The 19121-nt window shown below is 37.9% G+C and overlaps 2 long non-coding RNA genes across 2 annotated transcripts; both read right to left on the bottom strand.

The window, feature by feature from the left end:
• Positions 1-10557: 10557 nt before the first annotated feature.
• Positions 10558-12782, bottom strand: LOC128523989 (uncharacterized). Its single transcript, XR_008360482.1, has 3 exons — positions 12654-12782; positions 12368-12436; positions 10558-10650 (listed from the first exon to the last, which is right to left on the bottom strand). It is a non-coding gene; the product is annotated as an uncharacterized LOC128523989 (long non-coding RNA).
• A 590-nt stretch (positions 12783-13372) lies between these two features.
• On the bottom strand, positions 13373-14599 carry LOC128523942 (uncharacterized). The gene is made up of 3 exons (XR_008360477.1): positions 14496-14599; positions 13778-13888; positions 13373-13505 (listed from the first exon to the last, which is right to left on the bottom strand). It is a non-coding gene; the product is annotated as an uncharacterized LOC128523942 (long non-coding RNA).
• Between the last annotated feature and the right edge of the window lie 4522 nt (positions 14600-19121).

Here is a 19121-nt window from a genome sequence, read left to right as displayed (position 1 = left end):
GTGTAAGTGTTTGAGAACGACAGTAACTCAGCCACGAAGTGGTAAGCCATGTAAAATGACTGAGCGGGGTCAGCAGATGCTGAGGTGTTTAGGGCAAAGAGGTCGCCAACCTTTTGCAGAGTCGATTGCTACAGACCTCAAAACTTTATGTGGCCTTTAGATTAGCTGAACAACAGTGCGCAGGGAGCTTCATGAAATGGGTATCCATGGCCAAGCAGCCGCATCCCAGCCGTACATCAAGTGCGATGCAAAGCGTCGGATGCAGTGATGTAAAGCACGCCACCACTGGACTCTAGAAAGGTGGAGACACTTTCTCTGGAGTGACAAATTGCGTTTCTCCATCTGGCAATCTGATGGACGAGTCTGGATTTGCCTGCGGTTGCCAGGAGAACGGTACTTGTCTGACTGCATTGTGCCAAGTGTAAAGTTTGGTGGGCAGGGGGTTATGGTATGGAATTGTTTTTCACTAGCTGGGCTTGGCCCCTTAGTTCCAGTTAAAGGAACGCTTCAGCATACCAAGACATTTTGGACAATTCCATGTTCCAAACTTTGTTGAAACAGTTTGGAGCTGGCCCCTCCCCCTTTCAACATGACTGTGCACCAGTTCACAAAGCAAGGTCCATAAAAACATGGATGACAGAGTCTGGTGTGGAGGAACTTGACTGGCCTGCACAAAGTCCTGACCTCAACCCCATAGAAAATTTTTGGGATAAATTAGAGCGAAGACAGAGAGCTTTTTCAGGCCTTCTTGTCCAACATCAGTGTGTGACCTCACAACTAATCCAATCTAAAATATGCTTCTGGAAGAATGTTCATGGGCATTTCGACCATATTCCTAAACCTTGTGAACAGCCTTCCCAGAAGAGTTAAATCTGTTATAGCTGCAAAGGGTGGACTGACATCATATTGAACCCTATGGATTAGGAATGGGATGTCACTTAAATTCATATGCTAGTCAAGGCAGGTAAAGAATACTTTTGGCCAAATATTGTATATTTATAACAAACTTCCAAGAAAGACTTAAATAAAATCTCAATGTTAATGAACATCAGTATTCATGTCACACTACTTCCATCCTTTTGGTCTTTTTGTTTTTTCTTTCATGTTTTTCAATGTCGCCCTTCTATTTACTTTAATTTAATGTTTATTGTACATAGTTATACATTGCTTACCCAAGTCTCACTGCTTTAATGCTATTAACCAATTTAAGGTACTCATGTTAAGCACTTTTTAATTTTATACAATTTTACACATTATAGTATAAATTCATGGACATACCTTGAATTTCAATTTCATCCAGAGATTTTCCTTGGAAACTTGTGAGATTTCCTTTCTCCATTGCCAGGAGCAGCTTTGAGATTTTTGCAATTTCTATAGTTGCATCTGGCAACCGATAATAGTCTCTATGGACCCGAATGTCATGGCCTTTTCTCCCTCTTTTACCCATTGTTTCTACTCTGCTTGGACATTTTTTGCTCAAATGGAGAGAGACCGACAGCTATGTCCTCATGGAGTTCAGTCTGGTCTCTTTTCTTAAAAGACTCAAGCATAATTTTAGAGACTTCCCCTGCACGACGTCTATTGAAGACTATTACTTGTGCAAGTGTCACTTTGGCAAGTTCTGCATACGTTTGTGAAGACTCATTATGTTTTAGGCTTTCAAAAGCATCAGCAGATTTCTTCTCTAGGTATTGGTGCAGAAGCTGCACATCCTGTGTGAATGGTATAGTAGATGGTTTGTTGAACTTTGATTTGCTCAAAGTAGCAAGAGCTGCATGGGAGATGTGTTCTGCCCATTCACTTGAGCACAGTCTTTTGAATCGCTCTGCTGCTTTAATCATATCATTCTCTGCTGCGATGGCCCTGCAAAGAATAATGTCACCAATCTTCTTGAGCGAATGTCCTAACTTCAGTGCAAGACTTGGCGTCTTATACAAGTGGGACTTCTTATCATAACCAGCAACATCTTTCACAGCCTCTATGACTTTGTAAAAATTGTTTGGTTTCACAGCATCTTCAAAACTAAATATGAAGTATTTTTTTCTTAAACTTAGCAAAAGTCTGCCCATTTCCCGGACCTTCTGTCTGATGTATTCAAATTTTGTTGGATCTCTTCCATGCTTGTTGTAAAGACACTGACTCAACTGCAGTATGAGAAAATAATTTCAAACTACAGATGAAATGTCATCTTTCTTCATATTTCCCAAGATCTTCCACACCTCAGAAGATATTGCTTGGGAAAAAGTAGATTCTGAAAGATCAGCCAAAACTAAGACTTTGGCTTTGCCAGTTGCTTCAGATTCCTAAGACATCTTTGAAGGACATCGCCGTGTATGGCGCCACAGCTCCTTGCGAACAAACAGGCCTTTACAGTATATACAGTGAACACATGTTTTGGCTCTTCCTTCTTTTAACTTTCAGTAGTCCACATTTATTTTCCATAACCTCTTGATTATGTTTATAGTTGCCTCTGTTCCGTAGCTTCTCAAGTAACTTTCTTCGGTCGTGGGAGTGTTTAGGGAGCAGGAATGCAGCAGCAATTTCTGCCTCACTGTCTTGATGCTTTTTAAAGTGACGGGCGATTTTTGACTGAGGTTTTTTGCATACATAACAGTAATTTTTTTTGGTGGAAAAAAGTTTTTAGGGCGATTCTTTGGGACTTGTCATATTTTCCCTAAAGTGTCTCAGCTTTTTTTGTAGTATCATGATCATTACTGGCTGCATAGTCACAAAAGAGTTCTTGAGTGGAGCTGGATTGACCATTCATCATGTCTTGCTCAGTGGAGGAAGAGTGAGTGAGTTGTGGAACACTCTTTGCCATCTTGGACTCAGATGGTGTGTTCTTGTGAGATGGTAGTTTATGTGTTTTGACAGACAGACTGTCATCACTATCGCTGTTTTGTTAAGAGTCTGGAATTGTTTAAAGATTCAGGGCATGGAGAATACTGTTAATCAGAGCTGGTTTCTTCAAAACTGGAAAATTCAACATGACTGTTACATTATAACATGCAACTTAGTATTTCATTTCCAGACAAAGCTGAAACTCCTTCACTGGCAACTGTCTTTGAATAGCCTTTAAATTGTGCCTGAAAATAAATGATCTGCTGTTATAAAAAAAAAAAAAAAAAAACACTAAAAGCATTTAACTGCATCACCTGACTATAAAAAATTAAATGTATATATTTGTTTATTCTTTAAAGCTACCCGAACCCCCCAAAAAGCACTTAATGTAGATATTATACAAGTAACTCTTAAGCACAAACATAAAAAAAAAAAAAATTCTTAGGCTGAAAATTACTGCAGTTATTGTTGCATTAAATTCAATACTAAAAAGTGTACAAATTAGGTGTACATCTCATCTACCAACAAATGTGTATCGGGGGATGGGCATGAATCCAAAATGAAATGCAAGGACAGTTTTGGCCTATGAGGACCATCATATTTTTACACATGTGATGGATGAACAGAGAAAACTACATTTAACCCCAAGTTCGAAACGTCACAATCCCTCTACAGCTACATTTACACGGTCAGTTAAATTTGACCCAATTCCTATTTTTTGCTCATATGTGACACATTGGATATGTTCTATGTCCATGTAAACAGGAAAAAAAACATTTACATTCTGATATTTCGAGATCGGTTTCAGGCCTCCTTCATATGTGGAAATAAATCAGATATGTGCTAATGTGATTGTTGTGTAAACAAACAGATTGGGGAGGGTCACGTGATGCCTTGAGAGCGCCAAGACGTGTCTTACCGAGCTCCTCGCCATATAGCTGAAATTTTTACGAAACAGTCGTCCTAATTGTTTAAAAGAGTACATAGAATTGAGGAGAAAGTGATCAGGATGTCTCTCGACGCCTTTTGGTCGCAATCAGATTCAACTAGCAAACAAGCTAGAAGAAATACACGCCAGAACAAGAGCGCTATCGCCGAGCAAGATGGCGATAACCCAGCCGCTTCTAACGAAGCTGCGTTATCGGGTGACGCAGTTAACTGTATCGTCGAAAAGGTGTCGATTGTTCTTGAAAAGAAGTTACAGGCGATACGCGATCCAATTTCTGAGATATCAGGCAAGTTGGACAATATGATCAAGAGAGTTATAGAGGCCGAGCAGAGAATATCCGACCTTGAGGATAATCAAGTTAACAGCTCAACGCGCCTTGGATCTATCGAGTCATCCCTGCAAAAAGCACTCGAACATATAGAAGACCTTGAAAATAGAAGCCGGCGTCAGAATATCAGAATCGTCGGCCTCAAGGAGGGCACTGAGGGGGGTGACCCGATAGCTTTTTTTGAGACTTGGATCCCGACTACATTGAACGTGAACGCAGAGGACGGACGGATCAAACTGGACAGAGCGCACCGTATCGGACCACTGAGAAAGGTAGATGAACATCCGAGAGCAAGACCCGTGATCGTTCGACTGCACAATTATAAAGACAAAAGACTGATCCTAGAAGCAGCGAGACGTCTGAGTGACCTCTGTATTGACGGGAAAAAAGTGTCGTTTTTTCAAGACTTCTCGGCTGGTGTGCAGAAGAAGAGAGCGGAGACGGCGGAGGCCAGACGAAGATTGCGGGAAGCAGGATTCAAATATGCCTTCATTTACCCTGCCACTATAAGAGTGTTCAACGTAGCCGGTAAGAATACATACCTGTCCACGTCTGCGGAGGTGAATGCATTCTTGGAATCGACTCAACAAACATAACATCCCTTGACAGGTACTTATGTATGGAAAGCGCGAAGTACTATTACAGTATGCAGCTAATGCAAAGGATGACTGTGATAAATATTAGCCTGTTTGGCTTGGAGCACGGTTGACACAAATAACTTTAATTTATGACACGCAAGGAAAATATTTTCGTGCCACGAAATTATGAGCATGAGACTCCCACGTTGTTACCTCTCTGCTTTCTGTTTCTCTGTCTTTCTTTGAGAAGATCAGTCAACGAATGTGAGAGGTTCACAAATACGGTATTTTTTGTGTTTCTATTTTGTTCTATCCCCCGTTTGTGTTCGGGGTCGAGAGCTTATTGTACACCTGCTCGGTTCCGTTTTCACGCAGGTTTCTTGGTTTTGTTAGTTTTTGTGTTTCAAGCGGTTGTGGTTTACCTTCTTACCCATTTACTGTTATGCTTTTTACTTTCTCTTTTCAGTGTGTACATTGTAAAACAATTAATACATACACATTTAATTGGTAATTTAATTATCAATGAGTAGTACTTATAATACTAACATAAGGATACGTACTTGGAATGTAAAGGGTGTCAACAATGTTGTTAAACGGAAGAAGATCTTAAATATTTTGAAAAGGGATAAAATTAATATTGCTTTATTACAAGAAACCCACTTGAATGACCTTGAACATCAAAAATTCAGAAGAGATTGGGTTGGTCAACTTTATTATTCATCTTTTTCGTCCAAAAAGCGTGGCGTAATAATATTGATCCACAAAAATTTACCATTTCAATTACAAACAAGTTATTCTGATAAAGAAGGTAGAACAGTCATAATAAAGGGCCTATTGTATGGAGAGGAGGTTGTGATAGCAAATATATATGCCCCAAATATATATGATGAAGATTACTTTGCTCAGGTTTATAATAAAATAGCATATCTAGACTGTAACAATGTAATTCTGGGTGGTGATTTCAATTGTTACCTTAAACCAGATATGGACAAATCACCAGCAGTTACCATAGCTCCTAAAGCTGCTAATATTATTAAAACTTCATGTCAGGAGCTTGGTCTGATTGATATATGGAGATTCTTAAATCCCACTGTTAAGGATTACACATTTTATTCCTACCCTCATCAATCCGCCTCACGTATTGACTATATATTCTTCTCAAATCAGATGGTAAGTTTGGCTGAGAAATCTAATATAGGCCCGATAACTCTATCAGATCATGCACCTGTAACTGTTATTATGTCGCCACCACGACCTAATTATCAAATCATGGATATGGAAACTTAATCCCATCCATCTCCTAGATGGGAAATTTGTTGATTATTTAAGAGAACAGACAAAGGCATATTTTCAAAGTAACGACACAAATGGAATGGACCCAAGAACACTATGGGAAGCTTACAAGGCCTTTTTGAGAGGAATGATAATTGCCCACATTATTAAAAAGAAAAAGGAATTATTATTTGAGCAAATGAAACTGGAAAAGAAAATTATCACAATAGAAAAAGAGTTTCACTCTTCAAATTCAGCTCAACTCCTTGCTGAACTTAAATCTCTGAGAGTCCAACTAAACCAACTGCTCACCAGGAAAGTAGATAAAGATATATTATTTGCAAGACAAAGATTTTTTGAAATGGGTAATAAACCCAATCGGTTTCTTGCTAGATTAGTAAAAAAGATGTCCATAAAAGGATACATTTCAGCAATTAAAGATCCCTCGGGATGCAGAATAACAGAAAATAAGAAAATAAGTGAGACATTTAGACAATATTATGAAAAATTATATAGCTCAGATATAAATACACAAAGTAAATTAGAAAATACCTTTTTCAAAGATCTTTGCATTCCTAAAATAAATAATAAACAAAAAGAACTCCTAGAAGCTCCCATCACCCTGTTGGAAATTAAAACTGCAATAAATTCTTTACAATCAGGAAAATCTCCAGGGCCTGATGGGTACCCAGTGGAATTTTTTAAGATCATGAATGATAAAATAAGTCCATATCTCTTGAAAGCTATCAACACCTCTTTTCATGCATCTAAACTTCCTAATTATATGAATATAGCTAATATTACTGTAATACACAAAAAAGAAAAGGATCCAGAGGAATGCAGCTCTTATAGACCAATCAGTTTGTTAAATGTAGACTTAAAGGTCCTTGCAAAAATTTTGGCTAAACGCCTCGAGCATGTAATTCCGGACATTATAGACCCAGACCAGACCGGGTTTATAAAAGGCCGCCACTCCTACTGCAATACTAGAAGATTATTTAATATAATATGCCACCTTAATCGTAATCTAACACCTGGAATCTTAGTAGCGATGGATGCCGAAAAAGCATTCGATAGGGTGGAGTGGAGTTATATGTTCGATGTTATGTCTAGATTTGGCATTGGCGAAAACTTTATAAAATGGGTCCGCTTGCTCTACACGTCACCTAAAGCTGCCATATTAACCAATGGCGTTCTCTCTGACTCGTTTGCACTTCATAGGGGGACCCGCCAGGGTTGTCCCTTGTCCCCACTATTATTTGCCATAGCGATAGAGCCTCTGGCAATTTACATTCGAAATAATCAAAAAATTTATGGTGTTAGTATTGGCAATAGACAACAAAAGATACTGCTTTATGCAGATGATATTTTGCTGACTATAACCAACCCACTGATATCATTACCTGAATTACCTGACTTGATTAAGCAATTTGGAGTTATATCCGGATATAAAGTTAATTTTCACAAGCCAGAGATAATGCCATTAGGATCGCTAGACGTGTTAGAGCCTAATTTTATTAAACCATTTAAATGGTCCCCTAGTGGTATCACATATTTAGGTATCCTTATTACACCCAAACTTTCACATCTTTATGATGCCAATATTAAAACAGCAATATCTCGTATTAAGGAAGACTTCACAAGATGGTCAAAACTTCCAATCTCTTTCTCAGGAAGAATAAACCTTATAAAAATGATAATATTCCCAAAAATTCTATACCCATTATCAATGACTTTTTCAAACCTGACAAATGCTGATATAAAGGATCTCAATAGATCTATGTCTAAATTTATTTGGGCCAGTAAGCGACCTAAAGTTAAACTACAAACTTTACAATTGCCCACTGATAAAGGTGGATGGTCTCTGCCAAATTTTAAATACTATACATGGGCAATACAGGCCAGGATCATCCTTGACTGGGTACATAAATCTGAAGATGCTTTGTGGGTAGATATAGAACAAGAGTTTTGTAACCCAGTTTCTTTGATCAACTTACTTGACCAGAAAACTCAAATTCCTGACAAGGTAAAAGAAAACCCACTCATTATCAGAGTTGTCAAAACCTGGTCACAGATCAGAAGATCTCTCAAGTATAGTCAGAACCTGCCTATCCTATCTACATTGGCGAGTAATACAAATTTTTACCATATTTATATGGGCTCTCAATTTGGTAGCTGGATTAATTTGGGAATATACAGGATATTTGATCTCTTCCATAAGGATATTTTTATGTCATTTGATGAGTTACATTTAAAGCATAATATCCCCAAAAAAGATTTCTTTAAATACTTGCAGATAAGACATTTTGTTCATACTAGACATGGTAGTCTCACCCTGAATAGCTCTGATTTCTTTTTGGATAGATTTTTTCTTAGGAATACTGAAGTTAAGCACTTCATATCCAAATTTTACTCCATGATAAATCAGTACAAAGCAGACAACCTGATTTCATTGCAGAAGGCATGGAGTAAGAACTTAAAACGTGACATTGACGAAAATGTCTGGGATGATATTAGACTACCCTTGAATATTTCAGTCTGCAATAGATTTAAAGAAATGCAATTTAATATTGTACATAGAGCTTATATATCTCCAAATAGATATAGTAAAGTAAACAATACTGTATCACCCCAATGTCCCAAATGCAATGATAGTATTGGCACATTCTTTCATTGTCTTTGGGAATGTCCTTTGGTTGCTGATTTTTGGAATGGTGTTTGTGACAAATTATCTATAATATATAAACAGAAGGTTACAGCCTCCCCGTTAATGTGCTTACTAGGTGTGTTGCCCTCCTCTTTTTTGGAATATTCAGATGTTTTTAAACCTTTGCTGATGTTGGGGAGGAAATTAATCATGAATAAATGGGTTGGGACAGAACCTCCTCTTATCAAGGACTGGATAATCCTGATTAAAGAAACCATACTTATGGAAAAGATTGGACATATACTAAAAGGTAAATCTAATTCATTTCAGAAGCTGTGGGAAATTCCTTTGAACTGTCTTGGCATTGATTATAAGTCTACTATGTATCCTTAAACGTGCACACCATGGTACTGTAATATTGTTTTGAATTAGACCACACTGCTGTTTTTTTTTTTTTTTTTTTTTTTTTTGTTTGCTTGTTTTGTTTTGTTGTGGGGTTTCTTTCCCCCTCTCTTTCTTCCTCTTTTTCCCTTAAATATTGTACATTGTTTATGCCTTACCCATTACTTTGTATGCAGGTTATCTCGAAAAACTCAATAAAAAGGAGAAAAAAAAAAAAAGAAAAAAAACAGATTGGATTTCCTGAGGCATTGTGTTCTTTTTTACGTCCTTTAAACTGTGACTTCTTCGCGGTTTAATGACGTAATGTTATTCTTTGATGGAAGCGCGTGTGGAATGATAACATCGCAAATTACATTAAAGAGGAAAAGCCCCCCCTGCCTTGTGTTAATGCTTATTTAGGCTAAATAACATTAAGAAATCAGTATTTGGTGAATGAAGTAATCTCCTCCATTTCAAAACCAGGGTGACGTTTTGCGAACTTTGCATATATCGCAGAGCTAGTGTCAAGCATATTTCAACTTTGTCCATCTTGCCTAGTATGTAGCACAAGAACCTCCCTTTAAGTATGCGCAATGTTTCAGATGGCATGGCAAGGGTAAACACTTGGATCGGATGAGAGTCATAGTTGAAAGAACGTGTAAACAGACGGTCAAAAAAAAATCTGATATCGGCAACAAATCAGAATTGGGCATCGAGATCTGCAGTGTAAATGGGGCTACATCCAACAGTGTTTCAAAAAAGAAAATATGCTCACTTACCTTTTTCACTGAGGTGGAAGCATCAACACAACCTTCAGTCTCTCTTACGGATGTGTCTTCACACAGCAACTGTGAACGTAATAAGAAACGCCATCACAATTTGGAAATAATGCTTGCCAAGTGGCCACCACAAGTAATTCTAGTGCTCAGTGTGACCCACCAATAAAGTAGATATTAATATTTAAGTAAACTCATGATACATGATGTACAAGCAAGTGGGAATTAAGGCCATAAAAGGATGAGGTTGGCAACTTCAAATTCATCTGTGCATTTTGGTACAACATAGCAAAGTATGAACAGCTTGTAGTGGTGCGATTCCTTATAACAGGTCCCATAAAGATCATGTATTAGGTCTGTGGGTGGACAATAGTTGGTCTTCTGTGGCTCCTTAAATGGATTTAGATACAGAAGCGTCTACACTACGAAAGCAGTCGGATCTAACATACGTTTCATTACTTCTGGAAGTGGTGGAAAATGGACAAGTTCAAAAAATTTAGAACCCATTTACACCTGTATTTAACATCCTCCACTTCTGATGTTTTTATGACAAAAACATACCCAAATACAGTGCAACTGGGGGCTAAAAAGCAAAGACTTGACCAAACCACCACTTTTCCATCAAATGTGTAAAAATATGACTGTCCTCATAGGCCAAAACTGTCCTTACATTTCATGTTAGATTCACGCCCATCGCCCAATACACATGTGATGGATGAACAGAGAGAACTACATTTAACCCCAAGTTTGAGACGTCACAACCCCTCTATATCCAACAGTGTTTTAAGAAGGAAAATATGCTCACTTACCTTTTTCCCTGAGGTGGAAGCATCAACACAACCTTCAGCCTCTCTCACTGATGTGTCTTCACACAGCAACTGTGAATGTAATAAGAAACGCCATCACAATTTGGAAATAATGCTTGCCAAGTGGCCACCACAAGATAATGGATGGATGGAAGTGACCACCAAGTAATTTTACTGTAGTCCTCAGTATGACCCACCAATACTAATATTTGAGCAAACTTATGATACATGATGTACAAGCAAGTGGGAATTAAGGCCATAAAATGATGAGGTTGGCAACTTCAAATTCAGTTATCTGTGCATTTTGGTACAACATAGCAAAGTATGAACAGCTTGTAGTGGTGCGATTCCTTATAACAGGTCCCATAAAGATCATGTATTAGGTCTGTAGTTGGACAATAGTTGGTCTTCTGTGGCTCCTTAAATTGATTTAGATACAGAAGCGTCTACACTACGAAAGCAGTCGGATCTAACATACGTTTCATTACTTCTGGAAGTGGTGGAAAATGGACAAGTTCAAAAAATTTAGAACCCATTTACACCTGTATTTAACATCCTCCACTTCTGATGTTTTTATGACAAAAACATACCCAAATACTGAGTGCAACTGGGGGCTAAAAAGCAAGGACTTAACCAAACCACCACTTTTCCATCAAATGTGTAAAAATATGACTGTCCTCATAGGCCAAAACTGTCCTTACATTTCATGTTAGATTCACGCCCATCCCCTGATACACATGTGATGGATGAACAGAGAGAACGACATTTAACCCCAAGTTTGAGACGTCACAAGTAGGGCTGCAACAACTAATCGATAAAATCGATAATTATCAATAATGAAATTCGTTGTCAACGAATGCCGTTATCGATTAGTTGGGCTGCGCACGTTACTGTGAAGCGCGACCCCAAGATGCACAAATACACACAGCTGCTCGCGCAATGGAGGTTACAGAAGCGCCGGCAGGAAAAAGCGCGCGCCCCGAGTCCTCCAAGGTATGGGAGTGATTTACATTAAACGCCTCTAAGAAGACGATAACCTGCACGCTATGCAAGACCGAGCTTTCATGGCATGTCATGCACGAACACTTAAAGAGAAAACGTGTTGGTGTTACGGATAGCGAAACGTCAGCAGGGCCAGTAAAAACTGTATCTCTTCATCGTGTAAAAGTTGTATAGTTTAAGTGCTTTTAGTTTAAACTGTTTGTTAACTTCGGTACAGTCGCGCTAGATCTGTTCACGTGCTACTCGTTAGCATCACATTGCGCAATCACCTCATGAGCAATAGTGATTAGTTAAATGGCGCTATTTTAGATCAGCTTAATTTACACGGTGTGAATAACAGTAGAATATTACATTTAGTGATTGTTGTGATTTTCAGCGAATGCAAATAACAGTATATTTGTGACTATTAGCTTTTTGCATTTCATACAAAATTACATTATTTTAGCTGTTTATATCTTATTAACTGAATATATCAGTGTATTTTTTAACTATATATATATATACTGTATATATTATATACTACATTTCATTTAAGGTTTAAAATGTCCAAATTAAACATCATTAACTCTATGTGGCTTTTGCATTTTTTAAAGTTTATTTTTATACATAAATAATACCCTGATTTATTTAGCGAAATATCTAATGAAAGAAGCGGTTAGGTTTTGTTCGATTAATCGAAAATATAATCGTCCAACTAATCGATTATCAAAATAATCGTTAGTTGCAGCCCTAGTCACAACCCCTCTACATACAACAGTGTTTTAAGAAGGAAAATATGCTCACTTACCTTTTACCCTGAGGTGGAAGCATCGACACAACCTTCAGCCTCTCTCACTGAGGTGTCTTCACACAGAAACTGTGAATGTAATAAGAAACGCCATCACAATTTGGGAATAATGCTTGCCAAGTGGCCACCACAAGATAATGGATGGAAGTGGCAAAAAAAGGAAGTAAATATCTTTTTCAGCTCTGTTGTGTACCAGAAAATACACAAATGAATGCGTAACAAAATACAACATGGTTGACTTTTAATAATAATAATAAAAAAAAAATTTTTTAAAGACATTACAGACCCTTGAAGGCCATGGCCAAGAGGAATCTCCATAGTTGTATGTAACATCATCTTGAAAGATATCTCTTATACTAAACAGGCACAGGTGTGGCCTTTCTTCAGCAATTATCGTCTTTACTTTGGATTTCTTTGATCATCATTAACCAGTCTGCCAAGTGTTCTATCTTCTTTGGAAGCATCTATGCTGTAAAAAAAATAAAATAAAAATAAAACATTCCCGACTGGAACATTAGGTACCAACTGAATAATGTATATTTTGGGGATTATGCTAACCTTGGTTTCTTTAACCTATTGTCTAATAGATATTATTGTAACTGAGTCAGGAACAAAAGTAGTTAAATGCCAGAAGGGGTGCATTTATTAAGATAAACACAATAGGGAAGGAGAGTGAAAAGCGGAGGAAGTTAGGGAAAGGAAAGGAGCCGTGTGCAGTCAATTACACTATTGAGTGTGAGCTGACGAGGGGTGGAGTGGCGTGCCCGAAACAATTATTCAATTATTTAATCAATTTAGTACATTTAAAAGTTAGGATAATGCACTTAAAGTCACAAAAAGGAATGACCCTCTTGTCCATCTGACCACCATGTCATTAACAATTATTTTAGGATATCATTAGAATAATAATGTTAACAAAAAAAAATATATATATTTTTTTTTTTTGCTTTTTTAGAAGGTATTATACATTACAGAAAAAAAAAACAGCCAACTTACCAATAACGTTTTCCATTCCATGTGAAATCGAACAAGTAGTTGCTATTAATGTCTTTAACATGTTTACTTTGAGAGAGAATCCCACGATATTCAACAACAAAGGTGGTTGGTTCAACGTGTTCAAGTGCAAACACACCTCTCCCTAAAGAGACAAAATAAAACACCATTGTAGAATTTACTTTTACTTTCAGAGGTGTTAAATTCTGTAAAAAACTGGAATGTAATACGAGGTGCAGTAATTGTGGAAGTCAAGCATCAGTTTTCACCGCTATGGCTTTGATTAGACTTTTTTCTGTGACCTCACATTAATTTTTTTTAATGTGTGGCTCTTCAAAGTTTAGACAAAAATGTGGCTCACCCCAGACTAAGATGTGTAAATGTATAAGCACTATTGTGATGCATCCTGTAACTTACCTTTAAATGTGTTGATTTCTTGTCCCTCAATGAAGGCCTTGTCTTTGCCTGACAATATGTGTTCATTTGCATCCTCTTCAGGTTTTATTCTCCTTTTTCTTACCATGTTTACTGAAAAAGTTTAGCGAACATAAGTGGTATGTCTTTATAAATATTTATAATTTAACATATATTTATATTGTCAGACTATAGTGAAGTCTGTATCTCTAATCACACAATTTTACATATAAATAGTTATAAAATATACTTGTAATATTTCTACATCTTTGTCCAACAAATATAATGATAAGAGAGAGTGTAATCATTATATTAGTTGAACAAAGATGTAAAAATATTACATATTATATGAACATCCACTAAACCCTATTACATCATGATATTTACAGCAGTATGAAAGTGTTGAAATTGTCCATACAAACTATTTATCACTAAATTTATTTACTCAAGCATTCATCACTACATGATGGTTCACATGTTATTAAACATGTCTATGAACTACTTTGGAATTTCATAGGTACCAAAAAGTTAATTAATACAAATTATTTTAATTGACTCGCACGTGGCAGATAATATAAGTGTGTTGTAGCCACTAATGGAGGTGTGGAAGACGCTAATGGCGTTCCTAATAGATATCAGCCTGATTAATCATCATACACACAGTTTAAAACTATCCAGACTGACTCACACTGCCATAAAGTTAAAAACAAAATGTTCTTACCTTCAGTATGAGCAGATGACACTGTTCTGTTGTTATTACAGAGGAAAATCTCGCTCCAATTAAGTTAATTTAGCTTAATTACTAAACTCTCCACTGCACATCAAGTCCGCATGGTCTTTGACGGACATCAAAAGCACCCAATCGCTGACGAGCATTCCGCGCAGCCCGACCAATGAGCTCCGCAAATCCAGGAAGCGCTCTGACTCTGGCAGACATGAAAAGCAGCCAATCGCTGACGAGGATTCGGCAGCTCGACCAAACGCGGCAGAAATGAAGCTGCAGTAGCGCCAATTTGCCGATAGAGGCGCGTCATACACCGGGGGCATACGCTGATACAAAAAAAAAAAAAAACCGGGTGGGCGGAAATAATGGGACATTTTCCCCAAAAGCGGGAGGGAGTTCAGGGAACATGAATAAACCGCTCTACGTTGCCAGAATTATAAATAGTTACCGTGTATCCTCATAGTGTCGGTATGTATTCAGGTATTTTGTCCTTACAGTCCGGCCGCACCAACGCACACATTTTTGAAAGCAGCAGTATGCAGGATATTTCCAACGTGTGTTACACCAGACACAGACACTCTTGTGTTAAAGCCACGCCTCCTCTGTTTGCTGAGACACGCCCACACTGAGGCGGATTAACGCAGGACTGCTAACGTCAGTGTCTCAGTGTAAAGTAACAAACAGGAGGCACCGTGTCATACTGAGGGTCTACTAACCCATGGCTGTTTGACAGCACACACACACGCTGTAATATACACTCTCTAACAATCATGCTGTACACTTTGTGTGTGTTTAGTGCTGAATAAAACCCTCCTGAATTCTGCAGTAATAACTGAAACTGAAGAGTGTTTTCCTCTTTCCTGTGTTTATATTCAGTGGTTTTACGGTGTTTTCGGGGGTGTAGGAGCCTTCACCTACTCTACAGTGAGTTCAGCCTGTGTGTGTGTGTGTGTGTGAGTGAGAGAGAGAGAGAGAGAGAGAGAGAAAGAGTGAGATTGTCTGTGTGTGTGAGAGAGAGAGATATTGTGTGTGTGTGTGTGTGCTGTCACACAATTAAAGATGAAGAAACATGTACATGTGAATATATTTGCACCTGTGATCACTCACTCAGTGTGTGTGTGTGTGTGTGTGTGTGTGTGTGTGTGTAGTTCCTGATCTTCGAGTCCTGGGCTTTGTTCCAGAACACGGACAAAAAGCTAACTGCATGGGATGCCTGTTTGGCAGCAGGAACTCTTTTGGTTAACACCATTTCCAGACTAACCCTGCCTGATCTTGTAAATAATTCATAATTTTTACACAGGCACTCATACACACTCACTCACAAACAGAAACACACACTCACTCATAAATATAAACAAACACTCACAGATACATTTTTTCACATGCACACACACACACACACACACACACACAATCACAAACAGAAACAAACTCTCACAGACACATTTTTTCACATGCACACACACACACAATCACAAACAGAAACAAACTCTCACAGACACATTTTTTCACATGCACACACACACACACAAACAGAAACAAACACTCACAGACACATTTTTTCACATGCACACACACACACATATACAAAATCACAAAACACACATATACAAACACACACTCACAAGCACACACGAACAAACACACATGCATTCACTAACACACACAAACACATCTAAGAAAACACTCTCTTTCTCTATCTCTCTCTTACACACTCTTTCATTTGTTCATTTGTTCATTTTAAGCCTGTTGGCTGTTTTGTTTGTTTGTTCATTTTAAGCCTGTTGGCTGTTTTGTTCATTTGTTTTTAAAGCTGTTAAACATGTTAGTTCTTTGTGTTTCTTGGATTTTTTAAATACAATTTTGTTTATTTAGTGATTTACAATAGTAAATAGTCAATAGTAAATAGTTGTATGTAGTGATGATAATAATAATATGTATGTAATAATAATAATAATAATAATGATAATAATAATAAAATAATAAAAATAACTAGAGAGGTACATTTCCTGAAAAAAATGTGAGTAGTGATTGCTGTGGCAAAATTCGGGCCCCCCATATCTCTATGACAATGAGATCTACAGTTGGGTTCAGGTTTTTCAATGCTCCTATGCAAGTTACCAGCAGGCAATGCAACTGTGAGCCCTTCCTGTTTTAATGGATATTACTTTTCCCATTATATTTCAATAGGGAAAATTTAGGGACCTCTTGTTCCCGGGGGGTAAACCCTATACCCTTGTGCGGGCTATCCTCTGACACAGGTTGCAAACCTCTTCAAATGTGGTAAATTTGACCTTTCTACAAAATTCCCTTTTTGCGCCACAATCTGTCAAAATTGGTCTCAGTGTTAAGTCTATGGGATTTTTCGGGGCGGTTAATTGCGCAGGGGAAAAGTCATGACCTCAGAAAAGTCATAGCACCCCATTCCTGAATAAGCTGCACAGTTTGACACCTCATTTATGTGTCTACGACAAATGATTAATTGGATAAAATCACAACACCCAAGAAAAGCATTCATTTCCAACCCTTTATTCAAAAACAGAACTAAAATCTTTAGAAAGTGCACAAACATGTTGCTCCTTGAGCTGTTATAATAATAAAATAAAAATGGACTAACACAAAAAACAGACATGTATGCTTTACATCTGACAAATATATATTAAATTCAATTTTATTTGTATAGCGCTTTTACCAATTTACATCATCACAAAGCAGCTTTACACAACCAAAAGAATTAAGTTTGTATGAAATGTGAATGTGTATGAATCAAAATTATATGATTGTCACTGATGAGCAAGCCTAGGACGACGGCGACAGTGGCAAGGAAAAACTCCCTGAGATGGTAATAGGAAGAAACCTTGGGAGGAACCAGACTCAACAGGGAACCCATCCTCATCTGGGTGAAAACAGATAGCAGGGATTGATGTGCATAATAATATGCGAGACTGGAAGTTCAGTATAAGAGGAGATGTGTAAGATTAAAGTCCAGTTTGTTCCTGGAGGCTCAGGTAGACTGTGAGAAATTCCAGTCCTGAACTATTGAGTGACTGAAGTCACAGGTCCTTAGAGAACAGTTGTCTGCATCAGTCGAGGACAGGACCACCTACATGGAAAAGTGGAACTAACCCCAGTCACCACACGCATTCCAGGCAGACCACACGGGGGCATCCATGTGATGAGATCTCCAACCAGAAGCAGGACTCCAGGATGAGTTAGAGAGGTCCAGCGGGCAGAGGGGTCTGGACCACTGGCAGCTCAGGAGCGAGCTGTATAGCTCGACAGAGAGATAGGTAGAGGAACAAGGAGAGAGAGCAGAAAAGGAGAGAGCAAAGAAATGGAGAAATAACAGTTAGGTATGGTCACAGTCGAACAATGTAAAAAGTAAATGTATATTTAGTGCAGAGTGCAAGCAGAGACTCCGACAGGACTAACTATGACAGCATAACTAAAAAGGGAGAGCCAGAAGGAAACACAAACATGAGGGCTTCCAGAGATGTAAAGCAACCAATCACCTCACCGTCAACAAACCTGAGTGATCAATGAGAGTGGGGAAGACAGCATCCAAACATACCAGTTCACCTATACTCTATTTAATGCTTTATACATCAAGAGTAGTATTTTAAAATCAATGCGAAATTTCACAGGAAGCCAATGCAATGTGGATAAGATAGGGGTGATGTGCTCATATCTTCTGGTTCGAGTGAGGACTCTCGCTGCTGCATTCTGGACTAATTGAAGCTTGTTTAAGCACCTAGTTGAACAACCAGACAGTAAGGCGTTACAATAATCCAACCTAGACGTGATAAAAGCATGAACTAGTTTTTCTGCATCATTTGGTGACAATATATTTCTTATCTTGGTAATATTTCTGAGGTGAAAGAATGCTATCCTGGTAATATTATCTATATGTGCTTCAAATGAAAGACTTGAATCTATAATCACACCGAGGTCTTTTACTGTTGCACTTGATGGAACAGAAAAGCCATTTAAAATTACAGTGTGATCAGAAAGCTTACTTCTAGCTGCTTGTGGTCCTATGACTAGAGCTTCTGTCTTATCAGGATTAAGCAGAAGGAAATTAATTAACATCCAATCTTTTATGTCCTGCACACATTGCTCAACTTTAGTAAACTGGTTTTTCTCATCTGGTTTTGCTGAAACGTATACTTGTGTGTCATCAGCATAACAATAAAACTAATACCATGTTTACGAATTATGTTGCCTAGAGGAAGCATGTAAAGGGAAAAAAGCAGTGGGCCTAAAACAGAACCCTGTGGAACACTAAACTCAACTTGAGAACATGAGGAATGGTCACCATCTAAATCTACAAACTGATAACGATCAGTCAAATAGGATCTGTGATGAGGCCTAAATCCTGACTAATACAGTTAATGTATGCTATTCCTATGTAGATATGAACATAGCTGCTGTGATACTACCTTTTCCAGAATTTTAGAGATAAACGGGAGGTTTGATATCGGCCTGTAATTGGAAAGCTGACAGGGGTCAAGGTCAGGTTTTTTGATTAGTGGTTTAATAACTGCTAATTTAAGGGATTTAGGAACATACTCACTGCTGAGTGAACAGTTAATTACTTTTAACAGGGGTTCTGTTATTGCTGGA

This window comes from Clarias gariepinus, chromosome 5 (genome assembly GCF_024256425.1).
Source record: "Clarias gariepinus isolate MV-2021 ecotype Netherlands chromosome 5, CGAR_prim_01v2, whole genome shotgun sequence".
Lineage (NCBI taxonomy): Eukaryota > Metazoa > Chordata > Actinopteri > Siluriformes > Clariidae > Clarias > Clarias gariepinus.
The sequence above is the reverse complement of the archived record's forward strand: the minus strand, read 5'-3'. Positions and strand labels throughout refer to the sequence as shown.